The sequence below is a fragment of the Parasteatoda tepidariorum genome, chromosome 1 (genome assembly GCF_982258835.1).
Source record: "Parasteatoda tepidariorum strain Cologne lab strain chromosome 1, Ptep-v5.0, whole genome shotgun sequence".
Classification (NCBI taxonomy): Eukaryota; Metazoa; Arthropoda; class Arachnida; order Araneae; family Theridiidae; genus Parasteatoda; species Parasteatoda tepidariorum.
Window position 1 is genome coordinate 133,883,681 of NC_141755.1, and position 17,359 is coordinate 133,901,039.

At 31.5% G+C, this 17,359-nt stretch overlaps 1 protein-coding gene across 9 annotated transcripts in view; it reads right to left on the minus strand.

The window, feature by feature from the left end:
• Positions 1-17,359, minus strand: part of LOC147817006 (histone deacetylase 9-like) — a 103,117-nt gene that overhangs the window by 55,192 nt on the left and 30,566 nt on the right. For 8 of the 9 annotated variants that reach the window (XR_015429833.1, XR_015429834.1, XM_087153564.1 and 5 more), the window contains one exon: positions 7,089-7,167. The gene's annotated coding sequence lies outside the window, so the exon portion shown is untranslated. Of the gene's footprint in view, positions 1-3,677; positions 3,845-7,088; positions 7,168-17,359 lie in introns of all 9 variants that reach the window. The other variant, XM_087153566.1, reaches the window with a different exon arrangement.

Genomic DNA, 17,359 nt, shown 5'->3' on the forward strand with positions numbered 1-17,359 from the left:
TATTTTATTCCGTGATGAATGTATTCTTGTAGCTATGACGATACCAATGAAACATTCATTACCCCCAGGCACAGTGTAGCAGAAAGAGATTTGAGTGCACTGGCTAGTTGGAAAGTGATCAAAATTTCTATTGCAAAATTTTCTATTACAGACTCGAATGGGATTTAATAAAAATTTTATTAAAAAAAATAAACTTTTTTAATAAATTTGGCCAAATATGATAATAGTTTTGTTTTCTTAAATAACAATATTTTAATTGGCATTTTCCTAAGCAAAAATAATTCACGCTAGTTTCAAAATTGATTACTTTATAGAATTTTTACTTTACTTTATAGAAGAATATGAATTTTTAAATGAATGTAAATACTTCATTGAAATATAAATAGTATAATAATGAAAAAGTAGTTTTTACCTTTCTCATTTAAGCTAATTGTAGTCATCAAATTACTTTTAAGATTAATTGTAAAAAAAAGTAAGCCAAAACATAAAATTAAGACACCGTACGAAAATTAAAAAAAAGAAAAAAATCAACACTTGAGTGAAAAACAGAGCAAAGTGAAATCCGTACGAACAAAAACTTATTACGAAAAATATTATCTTTCTACTGTATCCATAGGATAGAATCACTTAAAATCTAAGATTTTTCCCTTTATTTTTTTAAAAGAAAACATATTCCCGAACATATGATTATATTTTCGTGTTTTATATGCAAAACATTTGCGTCGATTAAAAAAAAATTGCATTTAATGGACCTAATCACAAAAACCGTCTAAAATTTTTTTAAATATATCTTATTTTCTAATTATCTAATTTTGATTTATAAAACTTTTTTCCCCTAGACCTGAGAATATACTACTTCCTTTCCCATTTCATCGTTATCATAAAACTAGATTTCCTGCTATCGAATTCTTAGAGCGTTGGTTTCAAAATTGTATAAAGAAGCTGGGTTGCGAGAAAGACAATGGAATAGTTATCACTAAGGCCCGGATTTTGATGACATTTGCATTTTTTTGCATTTTTGGACATCTTTTGTCCTTTAGAGCATTTTTTTTTAGATTTATAGGGCATTTTTTTAAATTTTGGGGCGTATTTTGCCTTTTAAAGCATTTTCTAAGCTTTTTGTTAATTTTTTCCAATTTTCATTATTTATTGGGGCATTTTTATTACATGAAATGCAACATTTGTCTTATAATTTTAAATTTCATATTGTAGCTCTCAATATCACCTGCATGTCATTATGTTTTTCCATTATGTTATTGATTGATATAAAATCTTTAGAAGTAATTGTTTGTTACAGCTTTCCCATTTTCTCTGATTTGTATAGTTTGGAACATTACAATTTTCTAGGAAATTTTCTTCTCCAGGACTAAAAATTTACTTTCAAACAAGATACGCTCGTTTACATTTCAAAATATCAAAAAACATTTAATAATCCAATGTAATTCTGATACTCAGTAATATTATGAGATGGAAGTTGCTATATTCATTAAAGTTTCTATACAAAATGAAAATGTTTTGTAGTCAATATATTTTCCTCTTTTTTTGTTATTTTAGGATATAAAACATATTTTTCAAACTTTAATGGACGTAGAACAAGTATTGCATTGCTTTATATTTTTTGAAATAACTCATAATAATTTTAAAGAGTAAAACATTGTTTTAGTTTAATATTTTAACTTTATTTAAGTCATGTCATAAGGCATTTTTAAGGGCATTTTTCGCACTTTTTAAGGGCATTTTTTGCACTTTTTAAGGGCATTAGTTGAGACTTTTTAGGTCATCAAAATCCGGGCTCTAGTTATCACACTTGGCGACGCTTCATCACAATATCTTTTTCTTCTTCTGGGTTGGAAACTTTAAGGTTTCTCAGTGTTTATTGGTATTTTAATCTTTAAATATTCAAGCGCTGTTTGAATTAAAAACATATTAAAAATAAAACTAGTATATCATTTTAATTAAGAGTATGAATTGATAAATCGCGATAAATTGATAATAAAAAAATTAGAAATCGGTTTAGTTACAATTGGAAGAGCAATAAACTACAGCCATTTCAGAATTTTTCTTGTTGCTATGGTATCAATATTTATGTTATGCCCCTTTTATATTTTCCCAGCACAAAAGACATAAAACTATGCCAAAGAACAGCAAATTTTTGATGCACTGATTAAGCTATTTAAAGATAAAAATATTATTTATTTTTGGTTTGTTTGGCAAATTTTCTCTTAAGAATAATTTTTTGAGGAAACTAACATTTTCTCAAACAATTAACGATTTATTCGGTAAGAAATAACATGAATCACTTATGAAGCATAGATATCATAATTTTTAATATCTAATTACTTCACAAAATAAATATTATGTTTGACATTGTATTTGTGTATGAAAGATAATTTAAACGGTTTAGAATAGTTTTGAAAGCAAAGGAAAAGAACATGCACTCGAAATGAAATTGTGAAATTTCGATAAATTAATCACTCCATGTTAAATCGACGAGAAAAAGTTTTTTTCCGTTTCGTTCGGGTAAATCTCGACCCATCAGAGAATGTCGTAACTCTCGAACGAAGTTAAATGGAAGTACACAAAACTTTTGAATTATCAATACTGCAAAAGAATTACATTTAATTATTATTATTTTTAATATCACCATCATGAAGCCGCATGGAGCTCTGTTCAGACTTTCCCTAACCTTTCATGGCTCTGCATACTAAAAGTTACCATTCCATGGTATACTATTTAAATTAGGAAATAAATTCATTTCTAAATAGAATAAGTCCCCTAAGAAACTTCAAATAGAAGTTTTTTTTGTTTTAATCACTCCATGTTAAATCGACGAGAAAAAGTTTTTTTCCGTTTCGTTCGGGTAAATCTCGACCCATCAGAGAATGTCGTAACTCTCGAACGAAGTTAAATGGAAGTACACAAAACTTTTGAATTATCAATACTGCAAAAGAATTACATTTAATTATTATTATTTTTAATATCACCATCATGAAGCCGCATGGAGCTCTGTTCAGACTTTCCCTAACCTTTCATGGCTCTGCATACTAAAAGTTACCATTCCATGGTATACTATTTAAATTAGGAAATAAATTCATTTCTAAATAGAATAAGTCCCCTAAGAAACTTCAAATAGAAGTTTTTTTTGTTTTAATCGATTAAATATCTTATTTAATAAAGATGAGGGGGATCAATTTCTTTTCAATGTCATTTTTATTATTTGTTTCCTTTTTTTGCATCGCACATTATTTTTTAATATTATAAAACCGAAACTTAGGAAGGCGAAATAGAAGAATCACCTTGCTCGCAACTGTCGGAGAAAGCGCTATTGTTAATTGGCGAAATTTGATTGTCGTTAAGAGTGCTAAAGAATGTTCCGTCGTTGAACAGCCGACCTAATTTTGGGTTTGTGATTACTAATGTTCAACTCCTTGTAAAATTGAACCAATCCAGAGGGCAAGAAAACCCCTCCATCAGTACCCTCAGAGGTATTAATTTGCTATGGGCACACGGGCATCAGTCACCATTACATCGGTCGGCGAGGATCGAACCTCCTGAATAAAGGCCTTACCAACCAGACTATCTTGGCCCTAAAATAATGTCTGATTTAGAAAAGTGCTTCCCGGACAGCTGCTGACACCATAATGCATGGCGTTTTCATCAATGTACAACGGTCTCACCTGCGTTAATGTTGTCGACCGCAAATTAGAGCAGTTCTTGTGAGGATGTCTAATTTCATTTTATCGGTTTCTTTTCATTCCATCTCTCATTTCGTGCTCTAAGTCAGTGGTGCGCAAACTTTTTTCGACTGCGACCCCTTTAGTAGAGAGAAAATTTTTGGCGACCCCTAGAAATAAATGTTCACAAATAAGATGTATATTTTGCGCATTTCTTTCGTTTCATCGAATAAAAACATCATCATATTTGACTCATATTAATTTTATTTATAATTTTAAGAAAATAATTTTTGTATAACACAAAAATCAGTAAATTGCCCTTTAATGAGATGTATGTGGCAGCAAGTTTCTAATTATCTCATCGATGTTTTGGATGTATGTTGTTAATTGCAATTCGCATATCATCCTCAGGGTTTAAACGCGAGCGGTATTTTGTTTTTATTGAAACTAGTTTGCAAAATCCAGTTTCACATAAATACGTTGATGCAAATTGTATTAACACTCTGATGGCATTCTTGCATAAAATGGGATATTGTTTTTCCACGGATAGCCAAAATTTTTTGTCAAGGCTGAGTCTTAAATTGATTTCGACTCAGTAGTTCTCACTAATTTGAAGAGTTGAACTGCATATGTCAAAGGAAAATGGATCACGAATCCAACCAAGATTTTCAGGAAAATCATCGAGTCTTCTCGAAGAATTTTTCTTTAACTTTTCAATGTGATTTTAATGTTGAAATGATGTTTTTAAATGTAAATATATCTATATTATTTTTTTTCCTTGATAAAATCGTTAAAGCAAGGGAACATGGTGTTGTTTTTATTCAGTTCAGTTTTGTCAGAGACTAAGCTTATTCTTCAAAGCTTGAATTTTACTGGCTGCAGTTATGATAGTTGAATTCTCACCCTGCAAGCTCAAATTTAAGTCGTTAAGTTTTTCGAAAATATCAACTAAATAGCTCAGCTTCCCTAGCCAAACTTCATTGATATAATAACTTGCCAATCTATGTTTCTTTTCGATTAAAAACGTGTACACTTCATTTCTTAAATCAAATATCCGTCGTAGTATTTTCCCACGTGAAAGCCATCTGACTTCGGTGTGTAACAGTAAATCTCTCATACGTTGAACCCATCTCATTGCAAAGTATTGAAAAGAGACGGCAGTTGCATTTAATGTAGTTAATTGAACTAACAGCGTCTTGTAATACGTTGTGCAATTCTTCATCCATATCTTTTGCAACAAGAGCTTGCCAATAAATCATACAATGATTAAATACCATATGAGGCGCCACCTTCTGAATTAAGCCTCTGAGCCCCTTATTCGAACCTGTTAATGCTGCAGCACCATCAGAAAGAGTGGACAGCATGAAATTGCAATTAAACAGGGAGTGACGGCGCTTCACTCTTTATAAGTACACTGTATGGTATGCAGCATGCAGGGATAATGCATTTCATGAAAATTTGGCGACCCCCAAAAAACTTCTGGCGACCCCTAGTTTGCGCACCACTGCTCTAAGTGATTCACGACCATGGATAGGATGATTTGGGATCTATCACTTTATACAGGTCAACGATGCACTAAAAGATTCTAATCATCAGGGGATAAACAATTTTATTGTGCGACTGAAACCGGTTTGCACTTGCTCGTGTATCAATGGGTTAAATGAGACGATATCAATTTGACGAAATTAGAAGATATATTAGATAAATATAGAATTTTATATCAGGTATTATATTACAATAAACAGACGAAATTATTATACGCACTGTAGTAATGACGCGTTTTCCATGAGTTTATAGGCTTTTGTTTTTAAACATAAATGTAATTGATGTTTATTCAGGAGATTTGTATTTATTTTTAACGTATTGTATTACCAATGGATGGTGTTTTCAATAGAAATGTAAATAACAATCTCGAGCTCGGGACCTACTCTAGTTCCGGTTAAAAAGTTTGCAGCTGCTTACTACATGTTATTCTGATAGGTGATGTTTTCAAACGGATAATTTTGTTTTCAATAAAAGAAATAAATTAGATAATTTCTGAGCTCAAATCTGCCGTCTTTCATAAGATATTAATGTTATTATGTAATTCTGGGGAGTTTGGAGTGAAAATGTGTTTTAGTTATTTTGTTATTTATTATTAAAAAAGGTGACATGGTTGCTAGATTTTGAATAACTCGCTTTTTTGGCAGTCTCGATTTGGCCTCTTTCCATTTGTTTATTACTATTTGTTCGTGTTGCAAGCTGTGCACCACCTTACCTTAGTGTTAACACTTTTAGTATTATAATCACAAGTATTGTTAGCATTGTAAACATAAGTAATCAAATACATTGTTTGCAAGAATCTCAAAACACAATGATGCCAAATGGCTTTGAAATACATACATAGAACCTAATAATTTGGCAAGGGACTGCATATACGTTCATAATATAAAAAAATAAACAGTCTATTCACACAGACTCCGTGGAAATCCATACGGATTTTCTATCGCTTTTTGTTCATTTCAATGAGGTTTATGAAATACCATTTTGAATGTTATGATACGCGAATTTTGAATTTGATTTATCTATTTTTTATACACCCAATACGCTACAGTTACATTTCAAAACCACATCATTATTCCGTACTTATTTTCGGCCATTTCCAAAAATAGGTTTAAGGTCAAAATATCGCATTCAAGTAATCACTTTTTTTAAAATTCACAACGTACTTATTCCATCGTTTTCTATTTTTTTCAATTTCCTTTTACAGACGTTTCCAATTTCCTAAGCAGCGATTTGGCCATTTCTGCAAAATTTAGTTTCAATTCTGATGTTCCGATATGATATTATTACGAGAAGGCAATAAACGGTACTTGTTTTTAAACAATGTTTATTACAGATTAAAAATAGGTAGGTATCACATATTTATAAACTGAAATAACAAAAAATAAATATGTGTAAAATTTTAGAAATTTTTTTATTTTTTAACGTTGTATACGTCGTTTATTTTTTAACGTTGTTATAGATTGAGCACATTCTGACGCCTTACGACATTCACTAATAAATCGACGCTGCTAACTGATAATTTTTTAGTTCATTTTCTACGTTTTCTTTTTTAAATGTAAGATTCTGAAATATGATATTATTACGTCACGTGATTAAGAAATTGAATTATCACTTTTTGATATTTCTCTCGACCCTTTTAATACAAATTCATATCTGTTTCCGAGCATTATTAATTTATTCATTGCTTTTCATGATTCACTGCGGCATGATTTTTCGAAATATGATATTTTGATACAAATTTGATAGTTAGATACAGCGCAACTTACTAGTTTGACAACAATAAGTTTTTAAATTAATCTTTGTACAAAGTTGCCATTTTTCTGAAAATTGTCAATTTTTAGCTATTAATTGTAAAAATAGTAGTCTTACCTCGAACTTAGTAGCAAACAATCGAATTTTAGTTGCTATTGGTGGCTTTCTCTTCTCTCGTAAAAATAAAGGCCGCAACCTAAAATTGCAAAGAAAACAATGAGAAATCAAACATTATAATAAGTATTTCAAAGCACACAAGTTCGAAAATTCAGAACAGGGGGAAAGAGAAGGAACTCAGAAGAGATGGATAAATTTTCTTTATACTTAGATTCGAGTTTTTTTTAAATTTTTGTCTGATATACAAAACATTTGGTGGGGGTTAACGATTTTCTATTAAACTCTTGAAGTTTGCAGGGAAAATTCTAATTCATAGATTTTGTTACACATATGCTTAAATAATTTCCATATTTTTTAGCAGATGGAATAAATATTAAAAAACAAAGGGTTATTATTTAGAGGAAAAATTCAATCGTGTTTTCTAGGTAAAAAATAAGCTAAACTCTTTTTGGTCATTTTTTTTTGGTGGAAAGGTTAACGATTTTTTGTTTTGTTTTGGGATAAAAAAATTCAGACTTTTTTTTTTTACTTAATTTGGTTGTAACTTAGTTTTGGTGGGTGCTCCAAAGCATAATAAAATTTTTTATGCTTTAAGATTTGGAGGTCAAATTCGACCTTGCTTATAGGTTAAAAAGTAGCTAAATTTTGATTTAACCATAACTTAATTTAGTGGGTGGGGTAACGATTTCCAAATATGGGATAACGATGGCTGAATTAAAACTTCTGGAAGCTTGATAAAATTTTAGTAAGTTTGTTTCGTTGTAAAATTAACGACTTCCTTAATCGGGAGCACAACACAGTTTTAGCATTTGGAATTTTTAAAAAAAATTCTTAGATTTATCATGTGTTTATAAAAATCTGCTTTTGTCAGAATTTTTTTCTGCAGGATATCTACCGTGGTCTTATGCTGTCTTAACATTGACCAAAATTTAAAGGCAATATTAAAATTTTCATTTTTTTAACAAATAGTTGGGTACTTGCACTTCAGGAAGAAGATCGCAGATACCCACTCATGTGATCTATGATACCAGTGCCAGCTGATCATTTATAAGGAAAATAGAGTGTTAAAATCGAGCTAATTTTCTCCACATAAGTTAGAATGATAGTTCATTAAATACCGTGCACATCGAATTCGTTGAAATGTAATTCTTTCTCCTCTTTCACTTAATTTAGAATATTTATTTGTTTATTTTATGGTAACCAGGATATAATTTTGTTTTGTGTATCTGACAATGCATAATTAGTTTGTTCTATATGTTCCTGTGCTGAATAAGAAATATATACGGAGAACTAAAATATTTGAGTGAGAATATAGAATGTGACACTTCAGATGCTTGAAGGGCTTGGCTTACTCGAAATAGAATGGAAAGAGCATAATTGCTAACAAATACCAAGTTTGGTCAACAACCAAATTAGAATACCCATATTACGTCACTTGCAGGTATCCCTTTTAGATAAAATTTACTTTAGTCATAACTTCTCGTTTAAATAGCTAACGGAAAGTTTTGGTGATCGAGCGCGAGCTCACGATTTGGTACAATAGGCTAATGTTTTCGAACAAAACTTCTGAGTTTTTTTGTGTGGCTAAAAACCAGTTTTTGTCGTTCGTCGTATTATTATTATTTTTCATGAAGTATTGACTAAGCAATTACTTTTTATAAGGGTAAAAACGAGAGTCTCAATAAACTAATATTTCAAAACAAAATATGTAAATTTAGTTTAAAAGTTAGCTCTAATCAGCGAAAAGATGTAAAAAAAAATCAAAAAGTTTAAGAGATGCAAAAAGTTTAGTGAGCAAACTTGGGATTCCGGAAGTTAGTCCATATTAGCTAACACTACGAGGTGAAATTTTGAATTTGATTTCAGAGTGGGGGATTTTTTAAGAATTAACTGAAAAAGCAGTTTTGACCTTAATTTTTATTCAGAATGAAGGTTTTTTTCTAACAATTTTATACAACAGGCCAACTCTTTGGGGTAAAACTAAAATTTGTGGCTTCTATGTCAAAAATCAGTTTACACTTGCTTTGGCTATAGTAAACTGACTGAAAAAAAAATCTCAAAACCAAGAAGGAGAAAAACTAAATTTAGTGGGCTTGTTTGTACAACTAAAAGATTATGTCCATTCAGATTTCACGCTTAGAGCATAAGTTTGGTACTACTAGCGCCACTGTGAACATGCAAATCAGGGTTGCTTTAAATACATGTTCAACAGTTTGTAAACATTATTTTTCCTAAGCTTTTGACATCGTGAGTTGATGTTAGGGAATAATGCCTTTAAGAAGACCTTATCTTAACCCAGCCCTGTGATCTTAATACAGCCCTCAAGATCAGAACTCAAAAAGGAAGGTGATTTTAATACAGCTCTCTCGGCTTCTCACAAAACAGCAATGAATCAACTAGTGGGATTTGTTCATCGAATTATTTAGCTGATATAATTCTGGTAGTAGACGCACTTTAATGAACTTTCATTTTTAATTTTGGAACTGCTTTTTTTTGTGGTTCTTTTTATTTTGTTTTTCTGCTGAACACTTCATAAATATTTTATGCCAAATTTAAAACACATTATGTATAAATTGCAAATAAATGTAAATTGTATTTATTAAATGCCTTCATTCATAAAGCTATTCATTTCACTTCAATCCAAAGTCTAATTTTCAACGACGAGAAATCTGATTGACGTTTTTTTAAAGTTGTTTCGCAGACGTCTTTTAAGATTCACCTCGTGTTTTACCCATATTACGTCTACCATAGTTATTTATAAAACGTCTGTTCTTAGGCCATTGTGGACTATCCATAATTAAGTTAGGTAGAAAACGTCTAGTAGATGCCGAATGGATAACGTGGATGAATTCTAGACGTCTACAGGATGAATTTTACTGAATGGAAATAAAATATTTGCAAATAAAATTCAGATTTTTTGGACAAAAATTAGCTATTATTTAATTAGGGTGTTAACATTTTGTTGGCTGAAATAGGTAAACGATTTGCTTTCTTGGGTTAACGTATGAAAACGAATTTCAATCTCGGTTAAAAATTAATTCTCCAAATCATGTTTTGATAAAATTTGGCAATTGGGCTAAAGATAATAGCAAGTGAGCTAAGCTAATTCCTTAGTTAGACTACCATTTCGGTTTTAACAATTGTAATTTTATTTATATGTTTTTGGTTGTCAGATGTATGGCTAATGATTTCAAACAATGAGCAAATTTTTGAACACGAAGTTCACTCTCTTGGTTTTTAGGTCAACAGCTAGCTAAAACTTGTTTTTGCCACAAAATTGTATAGTAATTAGACAAATGAAATTTTTTGATGGGTCAATGTAGAGGTGGACACCACAAATTATGCGGGAATGCATTCTGAGTGACTCGCGATTCTGTTAACAATATTGCGATGGACAGCGCTATACAACGTTAAAAAATAAAAATTATTCTAAAATTTTATACATATTTATTCTTTGTTATTTCAGTTTTATTTTTAATCTGTAATAAACATTGTTTAAAAACCGTTTATTGCCTTCTGCTGAGCATCTTAAAAACCATCAACCAATTTCAACTTTATAACTAGCCATCGAGGAAAACTTTAAACTAAGTGTCTTTCGATTTTAATTTTCAACGTTACAATTCGTGTTTGTAAAACTATTGCGAGAATTTAAAGAAAAATTTGCTTTGAAATGTGAAACATACTTTCTTGCTTGTAAATGATTTATATACTTATTTTATTATATTTTTATTTCCATCATTGTTCAACTAACAATTTAGTAATAATAAATTTGTCTTTTTCAAATATAGAAAAAAATATTTTTTCAAATTCCTACTGCATATTATAATTTTTTAAACAATGGTAATGAACTCGATTCATTTTTTTATTGCGAAATTCATTTTATTTCAACTGATTTTGGTGGTTAAAATGCAAAGGCGAATTCTAAAACTTTTACATCTAATGCCTAGATTAGCGCAATCAGTTTCCTGCAATGGGCTTCGATGCAGAAATTTTAACATGTGGTTTAAAACCCGATAAATGTTTCTCACTGTCGTAATTTTTTTTTGACAGGTTGGCCGGAAAAAAACCTTTAGAGGCTAACGTTTTATTTTAATAAACTTCTGTTTCACGATAAATGGGGCTATCAGAGGAATGAGCTATCAAGCAATGGGTTATCAATTTTAATGGATTATCATTTCGAGTGGGCTAATATTCGGTCAAACTTTTGTTCCAAAGATATCTTTGTATTGAATTTCCGAACGAAACTTTTTGAAGGACTAAAGTTTTTTTTTTCAATGCCCGCCTGGGAAATGACCTACGTCATACAGGCAACTGAAGGGCAGACTTGTTTGGCCACTCTTTCAGGGGCACCCTATTAGGTGGCCAATGTTGCTCCCACAGTCAGGGACAGATAGTACGGAAAGGGAAAGAACATGCATGCCTTGCCCGGAATTCGAACCCAGAACCTTTCTGATGCACGAAGGACTAAAGTAGAGTAACGAAATTTCTACAAGCAGCTAACATTTTGAGTCAAAATTCAATATTGTGTTTCCTAAATTCTAACGCTTACTTTATCTTATTACTTATGCTGTTATCAACAAATATTTTATGCAATATTTTAATTTTTAATCTCCGTATACCCCTTGGGGGGTCGGGGTTCTCCTTATCTTCCTATCTACCTTAGTCAACACTTGTTACTGCTTGTTTTAACGGTAGGTTTATAGATCGTTAAATTTGTAAAACCAATTTCAGTCATAACTACATTTTTGTTAGTGAGCTAACGAACAGGGTTGCCGGATTTAAACCAGATAATACAAAGCTGGTAAATTTTTTGTTCCAACAACTAAAATAAGATCGGCTAAAACAAATTAAATGCATGTTTTTATTAAAACAAAATATTTTTCAAAAATCCAGGTGACGTAAAAGAATCTTGGTAATTTTAATTACATGGCACAGTGCACAAAAAAAAGATATCACTCTGAATAACATTTGTTCTTACGATCGGATTTTCAAGTACATGTTCGAATGATTGAGTAATGATCACATACAGGTTTTCTTGTTCTAATGATCTAATTTCCCTTAATGGTTCCTGGGGGTGACCTCAAATATGCTAATTATTTAGGGATAACTATTAATAAAGTTCCACAGCGATGGTGTTCCCACCTTAACGTGGTGTTTTGGTTTGTGTGTGTTGTCGATCCCGAGAGCTATGCCGGCGGGAGCTTTGGCTCCTGGTAGGGTCACCCAAGCCGGACAGGTCGGAGGGGAGACACCAGACTAAGAGGAACCCACTGGTCCTCCAGGTTGGGGGTTGGGCGCGGGACTAACAACCCCACCTCGTAAAAACCGACATGTTTCGAAATCCAAAGAAGTAAATGCCGGACTGCCTTCATGTAATTTGACCAGGAAACGTTCAAAGGAAATGAGATTTGGGTACTGGAAAATACGCACTCTCTATCAGAGTAAAAATCTGCAACTACTGATCGAGCAAATGGACTCGTATAGATTGGACTTGTTGGCTATACAAGAAATGCGCTGGACTGGTAGTGGAGTCCTGGAAAAGAGAAGACACACGCTCTTTTACAGTTGTCATAAAACAAAACATTTATATGGAACTGGCTTCATCTTAAATAAAAGACTCAGCCATCTGGTTATTGATTTTCAAGCTATCTCCCCTAGACTATGTCTATTACGCTTAAAAGGAAGTTTTTCCAACTATTCCATCATTAATGTATATGCACCAACTAAAGAAGGAGATGATGAGGAAAAAGATAATTTTTATGACGAGTTAGATCGCCTCTGGGGCTTATGCCCAAGACATGACGTGAAGATCATCATGGGTGATTTCAACTCTAAAGTTGGTCATGAGGAAGAATTTAGACCAGTTTTGGGAAACTATAGTTTACACGATGTCTCAAATGATAATGGAGTCAGGCTTATTAGTTTCGCTGCATCTCATGATATGATAATTGGAAGCACTTTCTTTCAACATAAGAACATTCATAAGGTAACGTGGAGATCCCCTGATGGATCATACAGAAATCAGATTGACCATATACTAATTAGTTCTAGATATCGTACAAATCTTTTAGATGTAAAAACTCACAGAGGAGCTAACTTAGACTCTGATCACTATTTAGTGATCTGTAAGCTAAGGGAAAGAATCTCAATGGTGAGAAAAGCAAGAAGAGTCAATTCTGTAAGATTTAATTGTGAAAAGTTGAGCAATCCTGAGGTTCGCAGGGAATTTCAAACTCAACTCTCAACTGAGCTTAATGCGAAAGAGGATTGTGATGAATTAAATAGGGAATGGCAACAAGTAAAAGATTCTATACTCTCAACAGAACATGAGCTGCTGGGCAGAAAAAAAAGATCAATAAGAACTGACTGGTTTGATGAAGAGTGTAGAATGGTCAATGAAAGAAAAAATAAAGCTTATAAAAATATGCTTAACAGAAAATTCACGAGAGGATCAATTGATGACTATAGGAGTGCACGTAGAGAGGAAAAGAAAGTACACAAAGGAAAAAAGAAAGCTTACAGGGAGAACCAATTTAAAGAAGTCGAATCTCTCAGGACCAACCATGAAAGCAGAGCTTTTTATCGGGTCATCAATGAGGGAAGAAGAGACTTTAAACCTAGGATCTCTCTTTGTAAAGATGAAAATGGAACTATTGTTAATGAGAGAAATAAAATTATGGACAGATGGGTTGAAACACTTTGACCATTTACTTAACTCCAATGAGTCAAGTGAATTAAATTTTACGGTCAACAATATCAATGATACACTGGTTGACACTCCGACCCTGGAAGAGGTACAACACGCTATCAACAAGCTGAAATGTAATAAAGTGGCAGGACCAGATGATATCCCAGCTGAATTTCTAAAATATGGTGGGAACGCTATTGTAAACAACATCTGGAAAATTATTCTATCTAGTTGGGAGAGAGAGATATTACCTACTGAATGGAAGTTGAGTATTTTATGTCCAATACATGTATTCCTCTATAGTTGTGACATAGATATTCCTCTATAGTTGTGACAGTCCAATGTATTGGACTGTCACAACTATAGAGGAATATCTGTTATGCGTTGCCTATAAGGTCTTCTCAAATATCCTTTTCGAACGTCTGTCTCCCATTGTAGACAGCGTCATAGTTGACTATCAGTGTGGCTTCCGCAAAGGAAGGTCCACAGTTGACCAAATCTTCACCCTACGACAAACTTTGGAGAAATGTAGAGAATTTGGAATAGAGACCCATCATTTATTTGTGGATTTTAAGGCGGCATATGATAGTATTAATAGGACTGAGCTATTAAGGACCCTATATGATTTTAATATTCCATCAAAATTAATCAGACTTGTAATGCTCACACTCACTGAAACCATTTCAACAGTACGAATTCAAGGGGAACTATCCACTTCTTTTGAAATTCATAATGGAGTTAGACAGGGAGATGCATTAGCATGTTCAACATAGCCTTAGAAAAAGTTATTAGAGATGCTGGCATAAATACTACAGGTACTATATTTAATAAATCAGTGCAGATTTTGGCATACGCCGATGTTGTAGATATCATCGCAAGATCTAGGACAGCACTGAGTGAAAATTTTTTGGTACTGGAAAAATCAGCTAGAAAAATTAACTTAAGAGTGAATGTAGAGAAAACAAAATATATGTATTGTGGTACAAAGAAAACCATCCCTATATTGTTTAAAATAGATTCTTTTAGATTTGAATCTGTAAAAAATTTTACTTATCTAGGATCAGAAATAAACTATCAAAATGACATTAATCCTGAAATTAGAAAAAGAATAATCGCAGCCAATCGCTGCTTCTATGGTTTAAGATCATTATTGAAACCTCACTTAATAAAAAGAAAGACTAAGATCTTACTTTATAAGGTATTAATCAAGTCAGTTTTGACTTATGCTTCAGAGACATGGACTTTAACAAAGAGGGAAGAAAAGTTATTAGAAAGGAAGGTCCTACGTACCATCTTTGGCCCTATACTCGATAACGACAACTGGAGGAAAAGATATAATTTTGAAATATATAGGATCTTTGATGGCGATGATATCATTAAATCTATTAAATTAAGTAGAATGAGATGGGCCGGGCTTGTAGTGAGAATGAGCCCAGAACGAACAGCATTGAGAGTCTCTAATGCAACCCCCTCCAATAAAAGGCCAAGAGGAAGGCCCAAAAAGAGATGGAAGGACTGTGTAGATGAGGATTTTGCCATCCTAAAAGTAAACAACTGGAAAACAATTGCTAGGAGAAGGACAGAATGGGAAAAGCTTCTGAGGAAGGCCCAGGCTCACAAAGGGCTGTCGTGCCAATGCTGATGATGATGATTAATAAAGTTACGAAATTGGACACAGAAACGTAATTCCTCTGATATATATATATATATGGATATTTAACCTTCAAAATATAGGGCATAGCCACAATCTTGGAAATTGGTCCCCATAGTTTAATCAAGAGAGGGATTCAAAGTACGGACTTCTTAATGTTAATTTCCCTTTTTGCGTTTTTAGTCATATTTTAAAACTAATTAAGCTCTTCAAAAAACAAACAAAAAAAATGCACCCACTCATAAAATCCATTTACCCAAAGATAATTTCACGAAGATTTTTTTTAATAATTATTACTTTTTATTATTTAATTTTATTATGGATAAAAAAATTGAATTTTGAGGTACTATTTTTATAGCATTTAAATCTACGTATTTTTGTATATCAAAATCAGAAGTTTCAACCGTTTTTAGTAGAAGCCGAGAAAAATCAAAATTGTTCTTAGAAAAATAATTTGGCGAAAATGAGGAAATATATTAAAATGAGAGAGATTAATATTATTTAAATGCAGATAATTTACGACAAAATTAACTTACGCTTTCGCATAGCTTAACATTTCATTAATTTTAATTTCGTAGCGTAATATTTGTTTTGGTAATAACCTACTGCTAATATTTTTTTTTAAATTATAAAATACGATGTTTCTTTTGTAGAATTAAAATATTTGTAGTACTAGAAATTTATTCGTAATTCAGTAAAAAAAATTTGAATTAAAGATTTCATTAAATAAAAAACATTTCATTCAACGAATGTTTAGTTTTATAAAAGCATGTTTTTGATAGAATGATTATTCATCAGCTTTTTTAATTTTATAGTTTGCCTTTTCTAAAATTGATACAATTTTAATAATATACATACGTATGCATAGATTTGGAAAAATATATTTGTCAATTTCTTAAGTATATATTTTATACTTATTCATGCAAATACGTAGTCATCATTTTTAAGCATCTTAAAATTTTTCAGCATCTTACATAATGTCTTAATCTTAAAATAAATTTTTTAATTACCTGTCCACGCGTGTTTCACAGAACTTTTTTACGAATTATTTAATTAAATTTTAACGGTTCTCAAAATCCTTTTCTTTACGCTACCAAGATATTATTTTTTTATTAATATACTAATAATTTTTTTTTAAATTTAGATTTTTTTTTGAAGTAAAATTCATTTTTAAATTATTGTCAAGTTTTCATTAAATGAAAACTTAGAATTATTGCCAGCTAGCTGGGAATTAAATCTTGCTAAGAAATTAAATATTCTTCTGATAAAAACTATTCTATGCTAAACAGCTATTCTGTGCTATTTACTTTTTTGTTCTTTTTTATTTTTTAACGAAAAGTAAATGCAAACACTAAAAATAGAAAATTGCAAAAAGATTCCAAAAACGTACAATTTTTGGAATCATCTGAAAAAATTGTTTTCTTAACTTTAGAATTTCCTTAACCCTTTGCGATCGTATTAAGTTTATACATGGGTGTCATGCTGGTCGGAATTAATTTTCTTTGAACGAATATTAATACATATTATGCAAGAGTGCAAGATTATGAAGGAAAAATAAAATATTTTAATTCTTTTTTTAACTTTAGATATATGTAACACAATATGTTTTAATTTTGTGTAAAAAATATATTTTAGCAATTCTCCATCGTGTGATATCTTTCAAAGCAGTCATCAATATGAAGCCCTGGTTTTCGAGAACATGTGTCGCAAAAAAAATTAGTTCGGCATCTTCCGCCTTTGATTATTCTGTTTGAACATTCAGAACAATCTTTACTCTTTACATCTTCACAGTGCCGCATTATATGTATAGTTGGCCATTAAGCTATGGTTAACATTTTTGCTGGGGTGGCTAAGAGCAGACAGACATGCGTCTGGAACGGTAAAAAAGCGTTGGTGGCTGAGAGTAGACATACGACAGCAAAGGGTTAATAC